This window comes from Ranitomeya imitator, chromosome 1, assembly GCF_032444005.1.
Source record: "Ranitomeya imitator isolate aRanImi1 chromosome 1, aRanImi1.pri, whole genome shotgun sequence".
NCBI classification, from domain to species: domain Eukaryota; kingdom Metazoa; phylum Chordata; class Amphibia; order Anura; family Dendrobatidae; genus Ranitomeya; species Ranitomeya imitator.
The window spans coordinates 299,635,078-299,651,065 of record NC_091282.1 but is presented as its reverse complement, the minus strand read 5'-3'; positions in this window follow the sequence as shown (position 1 = coordinate 299,651,065).

The window sequence follows — 15,988 nt, the reverse complement described above, 5'->3', positions numbered from 1 at the left end:
GATGGGGTAAGAGACAATCCCAGTCTCTACCGTCTTTCTCTATAGCTTTTCTCAGCATGCTCTTTAGGGTCTTGTTAAACCTCTCAACAAGGCCATCTGACTGGGGATGGTACACCGAGGTCCTCAACTGGGAGATCTTCAGGGCTTTGCATAACTCCCTCATCACCTTGCTCATGAAAGGTGTACCCTGGTCAGTCAGGATCTCCTTTGGCAGACCTGTCCGGGAAAAGACATGGACCAACTCGCGGGCTATGCTTTTTGAGGAAGAATTTCTCAAGGGAATGGCCTCAGGATAGCGTGTGGCATAGTCCAGGATGACTAATATATACTGATGGCCCCGAGCTAATTTAACTAAGGGACCGACCAAGTCCATGGCAATTCTCTCGAACGCTACCTCAATAATGGGCAGTGGCACAAGGGGGTTCCGGAAATGAGGAGTAGGAGCAGTTAGCTGACATGTAGGGCAGGACCTGCAATAGTTCACTATTTCCCGGTGACACCCAGGCCAATAGAACCTCTGCACAACCCGTTCCTGCGTTTTTTCCACCCCCAGGTGTCCACCCAAGATGTGTGAATGGGCCATGTCCAACACTTTCCGTCTATACGGACCCGGCACTATCAACTGCTCTACCAACTCCTCCCGTATTTTCGTGACACGGTACAACAACTCCCCCCTCAACAGAAAATGGGGAAATCTTGTGTCTGCCCCCGGCTCCTGTACCACCCCGTCAATAACTGTGACATTATTAAAGGCTTCCCTCAGAGTGGGGTCCCTATGTTGGGCAGTCCCAAAATTTTCACCGGTAACTTCTAACTCCAGAATGTCAGATGTAGGGGATACTTCCTCCTCATCCCCAACCAGAACACAAAAAGGAAAACTGTCTGCCTCTGGGTGTGGCGATACCCTTCCAGGGTTCACTGGTTCCCTGCCAGGGAGCTCAGAACCATTTCCCCACAAATCCCAAAACAAACAGAAATCCCGGCCAATAATTATAGGGTGCAACAAGTCCTGAACCACGCCGACTATGTGGGACTCAGTGCCACATGCCGTTTCAATGTCCACCCTGGCCATAGGGTAGTCCTTTGCATCACCATGTATGCACCGCACTCCGACCTTCTTTCCTGGGAGCAGGTGGAGAGGAAAAGTGGCCCTCACCAGGGTCACTAGGCTCCCCGAGTCTAACAGTGCCGTTACTGCTCGACCGTTCACCTTTACGGGACACGCTTGAGGTCCCTCGTTGGATGGAGAGTTCACACTACAGGCTGGATACGCATAGTATGAACAACGGCGTCCCATGCTGCAGTCCATCTGCTCAGTGGTTTGGGAACAACGGGCAGCTATATGTCCTGGCTTGTGGCACCTCCAACAAATAATATCACCCGTGGGGACCTTGGGCACCACCTCCCCCGCCCTTTGTGACCTTGGACGCACCACCCCTTTTTGGGACTCAGCTGCCTTCTGGGACCCCCAGTACGGCATGGGCTGCCTCCCGAAGGAGCCTTCCAACCCTTGGTATCTCTCAACCAGTCCGATCAGCTCGTCGGCATTCTGGGGATCACCCTGGGCAACCCAAGACTGTATAGGCCTCGGGAGGGAATGGACAAACCGATCCATCATCACCCGTTCTACCATCTGTGCAGGCGCAGAGGATTCTGGCTGCAGCCATTTCTGGACCAGGTGCAACAGATCAAACATTTGGGAACGAGGTGGTTTGTCCCGGTGATAGCCCCAGGAGTGAACTCGCTGTGCCCTGACAGTCAGTGTCACCCCCAAACGTGCGAGAATCTCGGCTTTCAATTTGTGATACTCTTTGGCATCCTGCAAGGTCAAATCATAGTACGCCTTCTGGGGTTCTCCCGTCAGGTATGGCGCAAGTACCTCTGCCCACTGCTCTGGCGGAAGTTTTTCCCTCTTAGCGACCCTCTCAAACACCGTCAGGAAGGCCTCAACATCATCCCCGGGAGTCATTTTCTGCAATGCGCGTCTTACCGTCTTCCGGACGTGGGTGTCATCAGCCAAACCTGGGGTTGGGGCGCTCGCCTTGCCCTGGATGGCGGTTGCCAGAAGCTGCATCTGCTGCTGATGCTCCTGCTGGCTCTGCTGCATCTGCTGCCGTTGCTCCTGCTGACTCTGCCGTTGCTCCTCCTGACTCTGCCGTTGCTCCTGCTGGCTCTGTTGTATCTGCTGCATCAACAGCCTGTTGGTCTCTTGCTGCCTTTGCTCCTGCTGGACCAAGTGTTTCAGCAAGTCCTCCATTTTCTCCGGCAATGCTTGCTGGCTTGCAACAGCCTTGACCCAGGACATTCAAAAATAAACTCACGTCTCCGCTGGGAACGCTGCCCGCATTCTCCACCAATTGTAAGGATTTCACTCACTCAGCTGCGACGGCTGACACTCAGGAGACGTGTTCCTTTAAAGTTCACTGGGTTTATTGCTTCATAAACCATGTGGCAAATAACAGAAAGCAAAATGGGCCTTTGGTTCAGGCAAAGAAAAGCAAGTGTCCAGTTCATCCGGCTCAGTCCTGAAGCCGTAACACACTCAGGAGGGTTTCACCTCCACACATATCTCCTGTGTAAAGGATTAGCCAGTCTTATAAAGAGCTAACCCCACCCAGTAACCCATCACATGATTAGCCATGTGGTCTGACATTACCACAGGTCCTGAAACACATATACAAGATTATGTGCAAGAAAGGAATACTCCGGGCTACATTACAGCAATCAGGCACTTATGTGGCACATACCTCCCATCGACCACAAACCCTTTAGCCATGCTACAGGAGTTAAACAGTTATTCTCATTGAGATAATCCAGAATAACATCCCTCAGAAACCCTTCAAATATTTTACCAACAATTGAGGTTAGACTTACTGGCCTATAATTTCCAGGTTCACTTTTAGAGCCCTTTTTGAATATTGGCACCACATTTGCTATGCGCCAATCCTGCGGAACAGACCCTGTCGCTATAGAGTCCCTAAAAATAAGAAATAATGGTTTATCTATTACATTACTTAGTTCTCTTAGTACTCGTGGGTGTATGCCATCCGGACCCGGAGATTTATCTATTTTAATCTTATTTAGCCAGTTTCGCACCTCTTCTTGGGTTAGATTGGTGACCCTTAATATAGGGTTTTCATTGTTTCTTGGGATTTCACCTAGCATTTCATTTTCCACCGTGAATACCGTGGAGAAGAAGGTGTTTAATATGTTAGCTTTTTCCTCGTCATCTACAACCATTCTTTCCTCACTATTTTTTAAGGGGCCTACATTTTCAGTTTTTATTCTTTTACTATTGATATAGTTGAAGAACAGTTTGGGATTAGTTTTACTCTCCTTAGCAATGTGCTTCTCTGTTTCCTTTTTGGCAGCTTTAATTAGTTTTTTAGATAAAGTATTTTTCTCCCTATAGTTTTTTAGAGCTTCAATGGTGCCATCCTGCTTTAGTAGTGCAAATGCTTTCTTTTTACTGTTAATTGCCTGTCTTACTTCTTTGTTTAGCCACATTGGGTTTTTCCTATTTCTAGTCCTTTTATTCCCACAAGGTATAAACCGCTTACACTGCCTATTTAGGATGTTCTTAAACATTTCCCATTTATTATCTGTATTCTTATTTCTGAGGATATTGTCCCAGTCTACCAGATTAAGGGCATCTCTAAGCTGGTCAAACTTTGCCTTCCTAAAGTTCAGTGTTTTTGTGACTCCCTGACAAGTCCCCCTAGTGAAAGACAGGTGAAACTGTACAATATTGTGGTCGCTATTTCCTAGATGCCCGACCACCTGCAGATTTGTTATTCTGTCAGGTCTATTAGATAGTATTAGGTCTAAAAGTGCGGCTCCTCTGGTTGGATTCTGCACCAATTGTGAAAGATAATTTTTCTTGGTTATTAGCAGAAACCTGTTGCCTTTATGGGTTTCACAGGTTTCTGTTTCCCAGTTAATATCCGGGTAGTTAAAGTCCCCCATAACCAGGACCTCATTATGGGTTGCAGCTTCATCTATCTGCTTTAGAAGTAGACTTTCCATGGTTTCTGTTATATTTGGGGGTTTGTAACAGACCCCAATGAGAATTTTGTTACCATTTTTCCCTCCATGAATTTCGACCCATATGGACTCGACATCCTCATTTCCTTCGCTAATATCCTCCCTTAAAGTGGACTTTAGACAAGACTTTACATAGAGACAAACCCCTCCTCCTCTCCGATTTTTACGATCCTTTCTAAACAGACTGTAACCCTGTAAGTTAACTGCCCAGTCATAGCTTTCATCTAACCATGTCTCGGTTATTCCCACTATGTCAAAGTTACCTGTAGATATTTCTGCTTCTAGTTCTTCCATCTTGTTTGTCAGGCTTCTGGCGTTTGCGAGCATGCAGTTTAGAGGATTTTGTTTTGTTCCAATCTCCTCGCTGTGGTTTGTTTTAGAAATGTTCTTACCTCCCTTCTGAGTATGTTTTCCTGGATCTTCTTTGTTCAAGTCTAATGTTTTTCGTCCCGTCCCCTCTTCTTCTAGTTTAACGCCCTCCTGATGAGTGTAGCGAGTCTTCTGGCGAATGTGTGTTTCCCAGGTTTGTTGAGGTGTAGTCCGTCTCTGGCGAGGAGTCCATCGTACAAGTAATTCACACCGTGGTCCAGGAATCCGAATCCTTGTTGTCTGCACCATCGTCTTAGCCAGTTGTTTGCATCAAGTATCCTGTTCCATCTCCTGGTGCCATGCCTGTCTACTGGAAGGATAGAAGAAAAAACTACCTGTGCATCCAGTTCCTTTACTTTCTTCCCCAACTCTTCAAAGTCTTTGCAGATTGTCGGTAGGTCCTTCCTTGCCGTGTCATTGGTGACAACATGTATCAGAAGAAATGGGTGGACGTCCTTGGAGCTGAAGAGCTTTGGTATCCTATCGGTCACATCCTTGATCATCGCACCTGGAAGGCAGCATACTTCTCTTGCAGTTATGTCCGGTCTGCAGATGGCTGCTTCTGTGCATCTCAGTAGTGAGTCTCCCACCACCACCACTCTTCGTTGCTTCTTGGCTGTACTTTTTGCTGTCACTTGTTGCTGTGTGCCCTTTTCTTTTTTGCTTGCTGGTATTGCTTCATCCTTAGGTGTGCCATCTTCATCCTCTACAAAGATTTGATATCGGTTATTATTATTATTATTATTATTATTTATTTATATAGCACCATTGATTCCATGGTGCTGTACATGAGAAGGGGTTACATACAAGTTACAAATATCACATACAGTAAACAAACTAACAATGACGGACTGATACAGGGGGGCGAGGACCCTGCCCTTGCGGGCTTACATTCTACAGGATTATGGGGAAGGAGACAGTAGGTTGAGGGTTGCAGGAGCTCCGGTGTTGGTGAGGCGGTAGCTCTGGTGTTGGTGAGGCGGTAGCTCCGGTGTTGGTGAGGCGGTAGCTTTGATAGTGATGAGGCAGCAGCGGTGTCAGTGCAGGCTGTAGGCTTTCCTGAAGAGATGAGTTTTCAGGTTCCGTCTGAAGGATCCGACTGTGGTTGATAGTTGGACGTGTTGGGGCAGAGAGTTCCAGAGGATGGGGGATATTCGGGAGAAGTCTTGGAGGCTATTGGATGAGGAGCGAATAAGTGTGGAGGAGAGAAGGAGGTCTTGGGAGGACCGGAGATCACGTGAGGGAAGATATCGAGAGATTAGTTCAGAGATATATGGAGGAGACAGGTTGTGGATGGCTTTGTAGGTCAGTATTAGCAATTTGAACTGGATACGCTGAGGGAATGGGAGCCAGTGAAGAGATTTGCAGAGGGGGGAAGCGGAGGAGTAGCGAGGAGAGAGATGGATTAGACGGGCAGCAGAGTTAAGGATGGACTGGAGAGGTGCAAGGGTGTTAGCAGGGAGGCCACAGAAAAGGATGTTGCAGTAGTCAAGGCGGGAAATGATGAGGGCGTGCACAAGCATTTTAGTAGATTGGGGGTTGAGGAAAGGACGGATCCTGGAGATATTTTTGAGCTGGAGGCGACAGGAGGTGGAAAGAGCTTGGATGTGTGGTTTGAAGGACAGGGCAGAGTCGAAGGTTACTCCGAGGCAGCGGACTTCGGGTACAGGGGAAAGCATGATGTCATTGACTGCGATAGATAGGTCAAGTAAGGAAGATTTGTGGGATGGAGGAAAGATGATGAGTTCAGATTTGTCCACATTGAGTTTGAGGAAGCGAGAGGAGAAGAAGGAGGATATGGCTGATAGGCACTCTGGGATTCTGGACAGCAGAGCGGTGACGTCTGGGCCAGAGAGGTAGATCTGAGTGTCGTCAGCGTAGAGGTGGTACTGGAATCCATATCGGTTCTTCAGTTGTGTGGTTGGTGATTTCTCCATGGTCTTCTTGCTTCTTTTGGTCACATGCTTCCACTCATCTGCTTTTGGAGGTTCTCTGACACTTTTTTCACCTTCTGTGACCAGTAGAGATGCTTCTGTTCTGTCTAGAAAGTCTTCATTCTCTTTGATGAGTTTCAAAGTTGCTATTCTTTCTTCCAGACCCCACACCTTTTCTTCTAAAAGGGCCACTAGTCTACACTTCTGACAGGTGAAATTTGATTCTTCTTCTGGTCGATCTGTGAACATGTAGCACATGCTGCAGCTCACCATGTAGGTTGTCACATCTGCCATGTTGCTCCTAGATCCTGCTGACTTTCTGTGTGTTTTCCTTCTTGTGTAATCTACTCAGCCAAGCTCTCTTGCAATAATGTCCTACAGGCAAAAAAAAATTAGCCTCCTCAAGCTTGAATCCCTGGTTTGGTGATGCTTTCCAAGCAGCTGGTCCCGGCTGTACCCAACAATCTTCTAGCTTAGGGAGACTCTTCGCTTTTCCCAGAAGGCACCTGGAATATGCAAATTAGCCTCCTCAAGCTTGAATCCCTGGTTTGGTGATGCTTTCCAAGCAGCTGGTCCCGGCTGTACCCAACGATCTTCTAGCTTAGGGAGACTCTTCGCTTTTCCCAGAAGGCACCTGGAATATGCAAATTAGCCTCCTCAAGCTTGAATCCCTGGTTTGGTGATGCTTTCCAAGCAGCTGGTCCCGGCTGTACCCAACGATCTTCTAGCTTAGGGAGACTCTTCGCTTTTCCCAGAAGGCACCTGGAATATGCAAATTAGCCTCCTCAAGCTTGAATCCCTTGTTTGGTGATGCTTTCCAAGCAGCTGGTCCTGGCTGTACCCAACGATCTTCTAGCTTAGGGAGACTCTTCGCTTTTCCCAGAAGGCACCTGGAATATGCAAATTAGCCTCCTCAAGCTTGAATCCCTGGTTTGGTGATGCTTTCCAAGCAGCTGGTCCCGGCTGTACCCAACGATCTTCTAGCTTAGGGAGACTCTTCGCTTTTCCCAGAAGGCACCTGGAATATGCAAATTAGCCTCCTCAAGCTTGAATCCCTGGAATATACTACGTGACTGGGCAATATACTACGTGACTGGGCAGTATACTACGTGGCTGGGCAATATACTACGTGGCTGGGCAATATACTACTTGGGCTGGGCAATATACTACGTGGGCTGGGCAATATACTACGTGACTGGGCAATATACTACGTGGCTGGGCAATATACTACGTGGGTTGTGCAATATAATACGTGGATATGCATATTCTAGAATACCCAATGCATTAGAATCGGGCCACCATCTAGTCTACTATATAATTGTCTAAGGGTCACTTCCATCTTTCTGTCTGTCCGTCTGTCTGTCACGGATATTCATTGGTCGCGGCCTCTGTCTGTGATGGAAATCCAAGTCGCTGATTGGTTGTGGCAAAACAGCCACGACCAATCAGCGACGGGCACAGTCCGGTGGCAAAATGGCCACTCCTTCCTCCCCGCAGTCAGTGCCCGCTCCACACTCCCCTCCAGTCAGCCCTCACACAGGGTTAATGGCAGCGTTAATGGACCGCGTTATGCCACGGTGTAACGCATTCCATTAAAGCAGCTATTAACCCTGTGTGACCAACTTTTACTATTGATGATGCGTATGCAGCATCAATAGTAAAAAGATCTAATGTTACAAATAATAATAATTTAAAAAAAAAAAAAGGTTGTTCTCACCCTCCGACGTGCGCGCTGTCCTCGGCAGTGCAAGCGGCAGGTTCCGATGCCAAAGATGCTATGCGAGAAGGACCTTCCATGACGTCACGGTCATGTGACCGCGACGTCATCACAGGTCCTGCGCTCATACCAACCCTGGGACCGGAAGCTGCCGCGTGCACCGCACACAGCCGCCAGGACTTCAGTTGGCCTTCGGAAGGTGAGTATACAGTTAGGTCCATATATATTTGGACAGAGACAACATTTTTCTAATTTTGGTTATAGACATTACCACAATGAATTTTAAATAAAACAATTCTGGTGCAGTTGAAGTTCAGACTTTCAGCTTTCATTTGAGGGTATCCGCATTAAAATTGGATGAAGGGTTTAGGAATTTCAGCTCCTTAACATGTGCCACCCTGTTTTAAAAGGGACCAAAAGTAATTGGACAGATTCAATAATTTAAAAAAAAATATTCATTTTTAGTACTTGGTTGAATACCCTTTGTTGGCAATGACTGCCAGAAGTCTTGAACTCATGGACATCACCAGACGCTGTGTTTCCTCCTTTTTGATGCTCTGCCAGGCCTTCATTACGTTGGTTTTCAGTTGCTGTTTGTTTGTGGGCCTTTCTGTCTGAAGTTTAGTCTTTAACAAGTGAAATGCATGCTCAACTGGGTTGAGATCAGATGACTTACTTGGCCATTCAAAAATATTCCACTTCTTTGCTTTAGTAAACTCCTGGATTGCTTTGGCTTTATGTTTTGGGTCATTGTCCATCTGTAGTATGAAACGGCGACCAATCAGTTTGGCTGCATTTGGCTGGATCTGAGTACACAGTATGGCTCTGAATACCTCAGAATTCATTCGGCTGCTTCTGTCCTGTGTCACATCATCAATAAATACTAGTGACCCAGTGCCACTGGCAGCTATGCATGCCCAAGCCATCACACTGCCTCTGCCGTGTTTCACAGATGATGTGGTATGCTTTGGATCATGAGCTGTACCACGCCTTTGCCATGCTTTTCTCTTTCCATCATTCTGGTAGAGGTTGATCTTGGCTTCATCTGTCCAAAGAATGTTCTTCCAGAACTGTCCTGGCTTTTTTAGATGCTTTTTAGCAAAGTCCAGTCTAGCCATTTTATTCTTGATGTTTTAGAGTGGCTTGCACCGTGCAGTGAACCGTCTGTATTTACTTTCATGCAGTCTTCTCTTTATGGTAGATTTGGATATTGATACGCCGACCTCCTGGAGATTGTTGTTCACTTGGTTGCTTGTTGTGAAGGGGTTTCTCTTCACCATGGAGATAATTCTGCGATCATCCACCACTGTTGTCTTCCGTGGGCGCCCAGGTCTTTTTGCATTGATGAGTTCACCAGTGCTTTCTTTCTTTCTCAAGATGTACCAAACTGTAGATTTTGCCACTCCTAATATTGTAGCAGTTTCTCGGATGGGTTTTTCTGTTTTCACAGTGTAAAGGATGGCTTGTTTCACCTGCATGGAGAGCTCCTTTGACCGCGTGTTTACTTCACAGCAAAACCTTCCAAATGCAAGCACCACACCTCAAATCAACTCCAGGCCTTTTATCTGCTTAATTGAGAATGACATAGTGAAGGGATTGCCCACACCTGTACATGAAATAGCCTTGGAGTCAATTGTCCAATTACTTTTGGTCCCTTTAAAAACAGGGTGGCACATGTTAAGGAGCTGAAACTCCTAAACCCTTCATCCAATTTTAATGTGGATACCCTCAAATGAAAGCTGAAAGTCTGATCTTCAACTGCATCTGAATTGTTTTGTTTAAAATTCATTGTGGTAATGTCTATAACCAAAATTAGAAAAATGTTGTCTCTGTCCAAATATATATGGACCTAACTGTATGTTTATTTTTTTATTTTAAGTCTTTTTTAACCACGCATATAGTGCCCACATTGCTATATACTACGTGGGCAATGTTATATACTGCATGGGCTGCGTTATATACTACATGGCTGCTATATGCTATGTGGGCAGTGTTATATACTGTGTGGGCTGCGTTATATACTACATGGCTGCTATATACTATGTGGGCAGTGTTATATACTATACAACCTACAAAAAAGTTTTCCGTGGCCAAAACGGAAATATAACCCCTTAGACCAAACATATATACCAATGAAAAAGTGCTCATAAAGAGCAAAACTCAATTTGGGTCCATGTAATAATAACAATGTGCAGTGATAATACACAACACTATAGTAATATGTGTGGGGGCGGCCCTGGTGCAGCGTCGCAGTGATGGGGAGTGATAACATTGTCCTCCTCTCGATCATTCGCGTCGTGCGCTGGGCCGCCCCCTCGCCGGGCGGAGCATCACGCGCGATGGTGCGCCGACTCGCTGGCTCCACTCAGCCACCAGGCATAGATCTACTTTGCGCATGCTCCCCGGCGGCCCGATGCTTTGGCCAGCCGGGACGCGTCGCTACAGCGACAGGAGTCTGATGACGCATGTCCTGTAATCCCATCATCCATATCGCGCGCTGAGCCGCCCCTTCAGAGGGCGGGATCTTCCGCGCGTTAATGCATTGATTCGCCGGTATCTCCTCACTTCCCCTATATACCTCTGACCCTTACATTTTAATTACGCCTCCTGACGAAGCCGTAGGTGGTGAAACGCGCGTCGAGGCCAGCGCGTCTCACAGACACAGCAGCACTGAATGATCATCATGTCTCAAGGTATGATATTATAATCTGTTACCTTGTTCCAGACCTCCAGACTAAAACAACTGCCAGCTTATGATTACCGTCATTCCCGCACTGCAATAGGTTACCATTAGACACCAGCAGCTGCTAGCAATATAGCCTGTTTATTATCGCTACCACTATACTGCAGCAGGGCACTATTGTACATTAGCAGCTTTTCATAGCTATTTATTGGCAGGACGTCAGCTCTTATTTTAGCTGACTACGTCAACTCAATTACATAAAGGCAAACCTCCAAATTGGAGATCACTGTTTGATTTTTTGATCTGGATAGTATGTGTTGCCGTGCCCGCTGAGACACGTTTTTTGCTATCTTTTGGCACCACATTTTGCCATCCCTATGGTGCCAACCATCTTTTAGCTGTACTCTACCAATTATACCCCTCATTTGTATTCCTGTTTTACTGTTTGATACATGTTTAATAAAGGTATATTGTTCAATGATATTAACCCCTCCTTGCTTTCTTTGGGATTCCTTGATATAGACTTCATATTAGTATAGTGTTGTGTATTATCACTGCACATTGTTATTATTACATGGACCCAAATTGAATTTTGCTCTTTATGAGCACTTTTTCTTTGGTATGAGTGTTATATACTATGTGGGCAGTGTTATATACTGCGTGGGCTGCGTTATATACTACATTGCTGCTATAGACTAAGTGGGCAGTGTTATATACCGTACTATGTGGGCAATGTTACGGTACATACTGTGTGGGCTGCGTTATATACTGCATGGCTGCTATATACTACGTGGCCAGTGTTATATACTATGTGGGCAATGTTATATACTGCGTGGGCTGTGTTACAGTATATACTGTTTGGCCTGTGTTATATACTGCGTGGCCACTTATATACTGCGTGGCCTATATTAACGCATCGGGTATTCAAGAATATGTTGTGGCCTCTGCTATATACTATGTGGCTGCTACAGTTAGGTCCATATATATTTGGACAGAGACAACATTTTTCTCATTTTGGTTATAGGCATTACCACAATGAATTTTAAACAAAACAATTCAGATACAGTTGAAATTCAGACTTTCAGCTTTCATTTGAGGGTATCCACATTAAAATTGGATGAAGGGTTTAGGAGTTTCAGCTCCTTAACATGTGCCACCCTGAATTTAAAGGGACCAAAAGTAATTGGACAGATTCAATAATTTTAAATAAAATGTTCATTTTTAGTACTTGGTTGAAAACCCTTTGTTGGCAATGGCTGCCTGAAGTCTTGAACTCATGGACATCACCAGACACTGTGTTTCCTCCTTTTTGATGCTCTGCCAGGCCTTCACTGCGGTGGTTTTCAGTTGCTGTTTGTTTGTGGGCCTTTCTGTCTGAAGTTTAGTCTTTAACAAGTGAAATGCATGCTCAATTGGGTTGAGATCAGGTGACTGACTTGGCCATTCAAGAATATTCCACTTCTTTGCTTTAATAAACTCCTGGGTTGCTTTCGCTTTATGTTTTGGGTCATTGTCCATATGTAGTATGAAATGACGACCAATCAGTTTGGCTGCATTTGGCTGGATCTGAGCACACAGTATGGCTCTGAATACCTCAGAATTAATTCGGCTGCTTCTGTCCTGTGTCACATCATCAATAAACACTAGAGACCCAGTGCCACTGGCAGCCATGCATGCCCAAGCCATCACACTGCCTCCGCCGTGTTTTACAGATGATGTGGTATGCTTTGGATCATGAGCTGTACCACGCCTTCACAATACTTTTCTCTTTCCATCATTCTGGTAGAGGTTGATCTTGGTTTCATCTGTCCAAAGAAAATCTTTCCAGAACTGTGCTGTCTTTTTTAGATGTTTTTTAGCAAAGTCCAGTCTAGCCTTTTTATTCTTGATGCTTATGAGTGGCTTGCACCGTGCAATGAACCCTCTGTATTTACTTTCATGCAGTCTTCTGTTTATGGTAAATTTGGATATTGATACGCCTACCTCCTGGAGAGTGTTGCTCACTTGGTTGGCTGTTGTGAAGGGCTTTCTCTTCACCGTGGAGATTATTCTGCGATCATCCACCACTGTTGTCTTCCGTGGGCGCCCAGATATTTTTGCATTGATGAGTTCACCAGTGCTTTCTTTCTTTCTCAGGATGTACCAAATTGTAGATTTTGCCACTCCTAATGTTGTAGCAATTTCTCGGATGGGGTTTTTTCTGTTTTCGCAGCTTAAGGATGGCTTGTTTCACCTGCATGGAGAGCTCCTTTGACCACATGTTTACTTCACAGCAAAACCTTCCAAATGCAAGCACCACACCTCAAATCAACTCCAGGCCTTGTATATGCTTAATTGAGAATGACATAAAGAAAGGGATTGCCCACACCTGTCCATGAAATAGCCTTGGAGTCAATTGTCCAATTACTTTTGGTCGCTTTAAAAACAGGGTGGCACATGTTAAGGAGCTGAAACTCCTAAACCCTTCATCCAATTTTAATGTGGATACCCTCAAATGAAAGCTGAAAGTCTGAACTTCAACTGCATCTGAATTGTTTTGCTTAAAATTCATTGTGGTAAGGTCTATAACCAAAATGAGAAAAATGCTGTCTTTGTCCAAATATATATGGTCCTAACTGTATATACATACATATTCTAGAATACCCGATGCGTTAGAATCGGGCCACCATCTAGTTTCTAATAAAAGACTTTATTCTGGCTGTGTCTTTATTTACCATATAACTATAGGATTAGTAATGGCTAGGTGTCTTATAGACACCTCTCCCTTACTAAGCCATGGGCTTGATGTCACCTGACAATACAAAGGTGACATCAACCCCACAAATATGAACCCCTCTTTCTACTGCTACAGGGCAAGTGGGAAGAGCCAGGCAAAGTGCCAGAATTGGCGCATCTAATAGATAGCGGGCTGTTATTTTTAGGCTGGAGGTGCCTATATCAATGGCTCCTTACCAGCCTGAGAATATCAGCCCCAAGCTGTCAGCTTTAGCAAGGCTGGTTGTCAAAAATGGGGGGACCCCATGCCGTTTTTTTTATTTATTTCAATAATTAAATTCTTGATAACCAGCTAAGCTGACAGCTGAGAGTTGCAGCCCCAGCTGTGAGTTTTGCCTGGCTGGTTATAGAAAATAGAGGGGAACCCACGCCATTTTTAAAAAAAAATTATTTACTTACAGCGCAGGAGCTGGCTGATGAATACTCCCTCAGCCGCTACTGCTGTCTCTGTTATAAGCGGCAGCACGTGTAGGCTGATAGGAGTAATAGTCCATCAGCTGCCACCTGCTGTCATTGTTATCACTTGAATATAACTCTATTCATTCTCTCCTGCTCGGGCTGTTCGCCGGCAGAGCATGGGAGAATGAGGAGAGCCGTCTTCAGCACCCGGCGCCGGGGAATAGCGCTTACTGTAGCGCTTCTTCCCTGGCACCGATGCGTGTCACACGGATGACATTCATGTGTCTTCTCCGTGTGCGGGACGTTTTGTGGCCTGTGCTGACCGTAATAAATGGACATGTCAGCGTGTTTTGCCCACGGACATACGGTCCGTGGAAACACTGACATGTGCACAGACTCATTCACTTGAATGGGTCTAGGTATGTCAGTGTCTTCGGTACGTGTGAAAACTGTCACCGCACGTACCGGAGACACGGACGTGTGAAAGAGCCCTTAATGTGGGATAGTGAAGTCTCTGATGTGTGGATTATGAAGTTCTTCAGCAGCTGAAGTTTGTTATATGATGTTCTATAAAGCCAGTGGCAGACCACAAGGTCTTTATGTGCCTGTGAGTCGGGGGACTCGGTAACAGCACTCTCACTGGACCCCCCTTCTCTCCAGGCACCACATGTTCCTCTATGCAGATACAGTTGAAAGCTATGATAGAACTCAGAGCCATCAGTCCCAGCGCCATCATTCTGACATTTCAGCGCAACGGGCGCGATGACCTCACTACAACACATACAATGTGGAGAGATTCAGACCACGCACTGCAGAGACCGGAGCAACGTGGGAATGTGGAGAGGTTTAGCGTGTGTGTTTTTTTTTTTTGTTTTGTTTTTTTATAAATCAATGATTACATTATGAAGGCCACTATACTGTTTGGAGGGCGAACCCTTACAGGCAGATGCTGACTCTATTGTCGGGATCACATGATCTTATGTTCTCTCTTGCGAGAAAATCGGGGGCCTATTGTGTGAAATTGTGTGCAATTTGACTGTTTTCTGTTTTTTTTTTGTGCCATTCCAATACACACAAAGGTAATAAACATGTGTATAACAAAACGTGTGTATCTGCAATAATTTTCTGGGAGAAATACTTAATTTTCTGGAACAATTTCAAGGGTGCAAACACTTTCGGCCAGGACTGTATAACTATAGGATTATGTACTGTAATTCTTTTTCTCAGGCATAGTTTTCTTTTTTTTTTTTCTTTTTTTTTTTTTTTAAAGGTCCCCATACATCTTAGACTACAGTCAGCCAGACCCACCATTACCTTTGAAAAGTAGCTCACATATGAGTACATTTTCAAGAAAATGTAAATGTACCTTCAATTTGTTATTGCTTTGCATAAAACAGCATGAGCAATGCTCTAATATACTGCACAACTTTACCCAAATTACTACATCTACAAGTAGCAGGGACTGTATAACAGAGCAGGATAGCTGCATAGAATTTATTGAGTACCTTTCATTTCACACAAAACCTGTAGAAAATAATTGTCTTGCTGTCCTCGTCCTTATAGTATGTTACATGGGCTTTTAGTGCAGATAACAGTGTAATATGTCCAGAAATCATCTTCATTCCTATGTGAGATAATTTGTCATTCAACTCTTTTGGAGTGGCTTCTTCCTTTTCTTGGACATTCTTTTATGGCTATAGGTGTTGGAGTTCCGTTTTCGCACACCTATAATTATCCAATAACGTGTCTGCCCTGAACTGCCATGTTATACCTGAATGCAGTTTGGCATACAGGAGAGCAGGAGCAGACTAAGTACACTTTATAATAGATATTGGGCAGCTGTTACACAACTGTCCTGGGTATCGTGGGCTCTGCTCCCTTCACCTCAGTCTGCTGCCTTCTGTTGTGCTCCACGTCAGAACTTTAAAGGCCCATTAGGACACACACCTGTGCCTTTGGACTGTGATGTAAGACTCTAGTGTTTAGAGTTTGGTGCACCATAATTTGTACTCCTATGCCATGATTCTGCATCCATCCTTGCTCTGTTTCACTAGAACTGTACTGCTG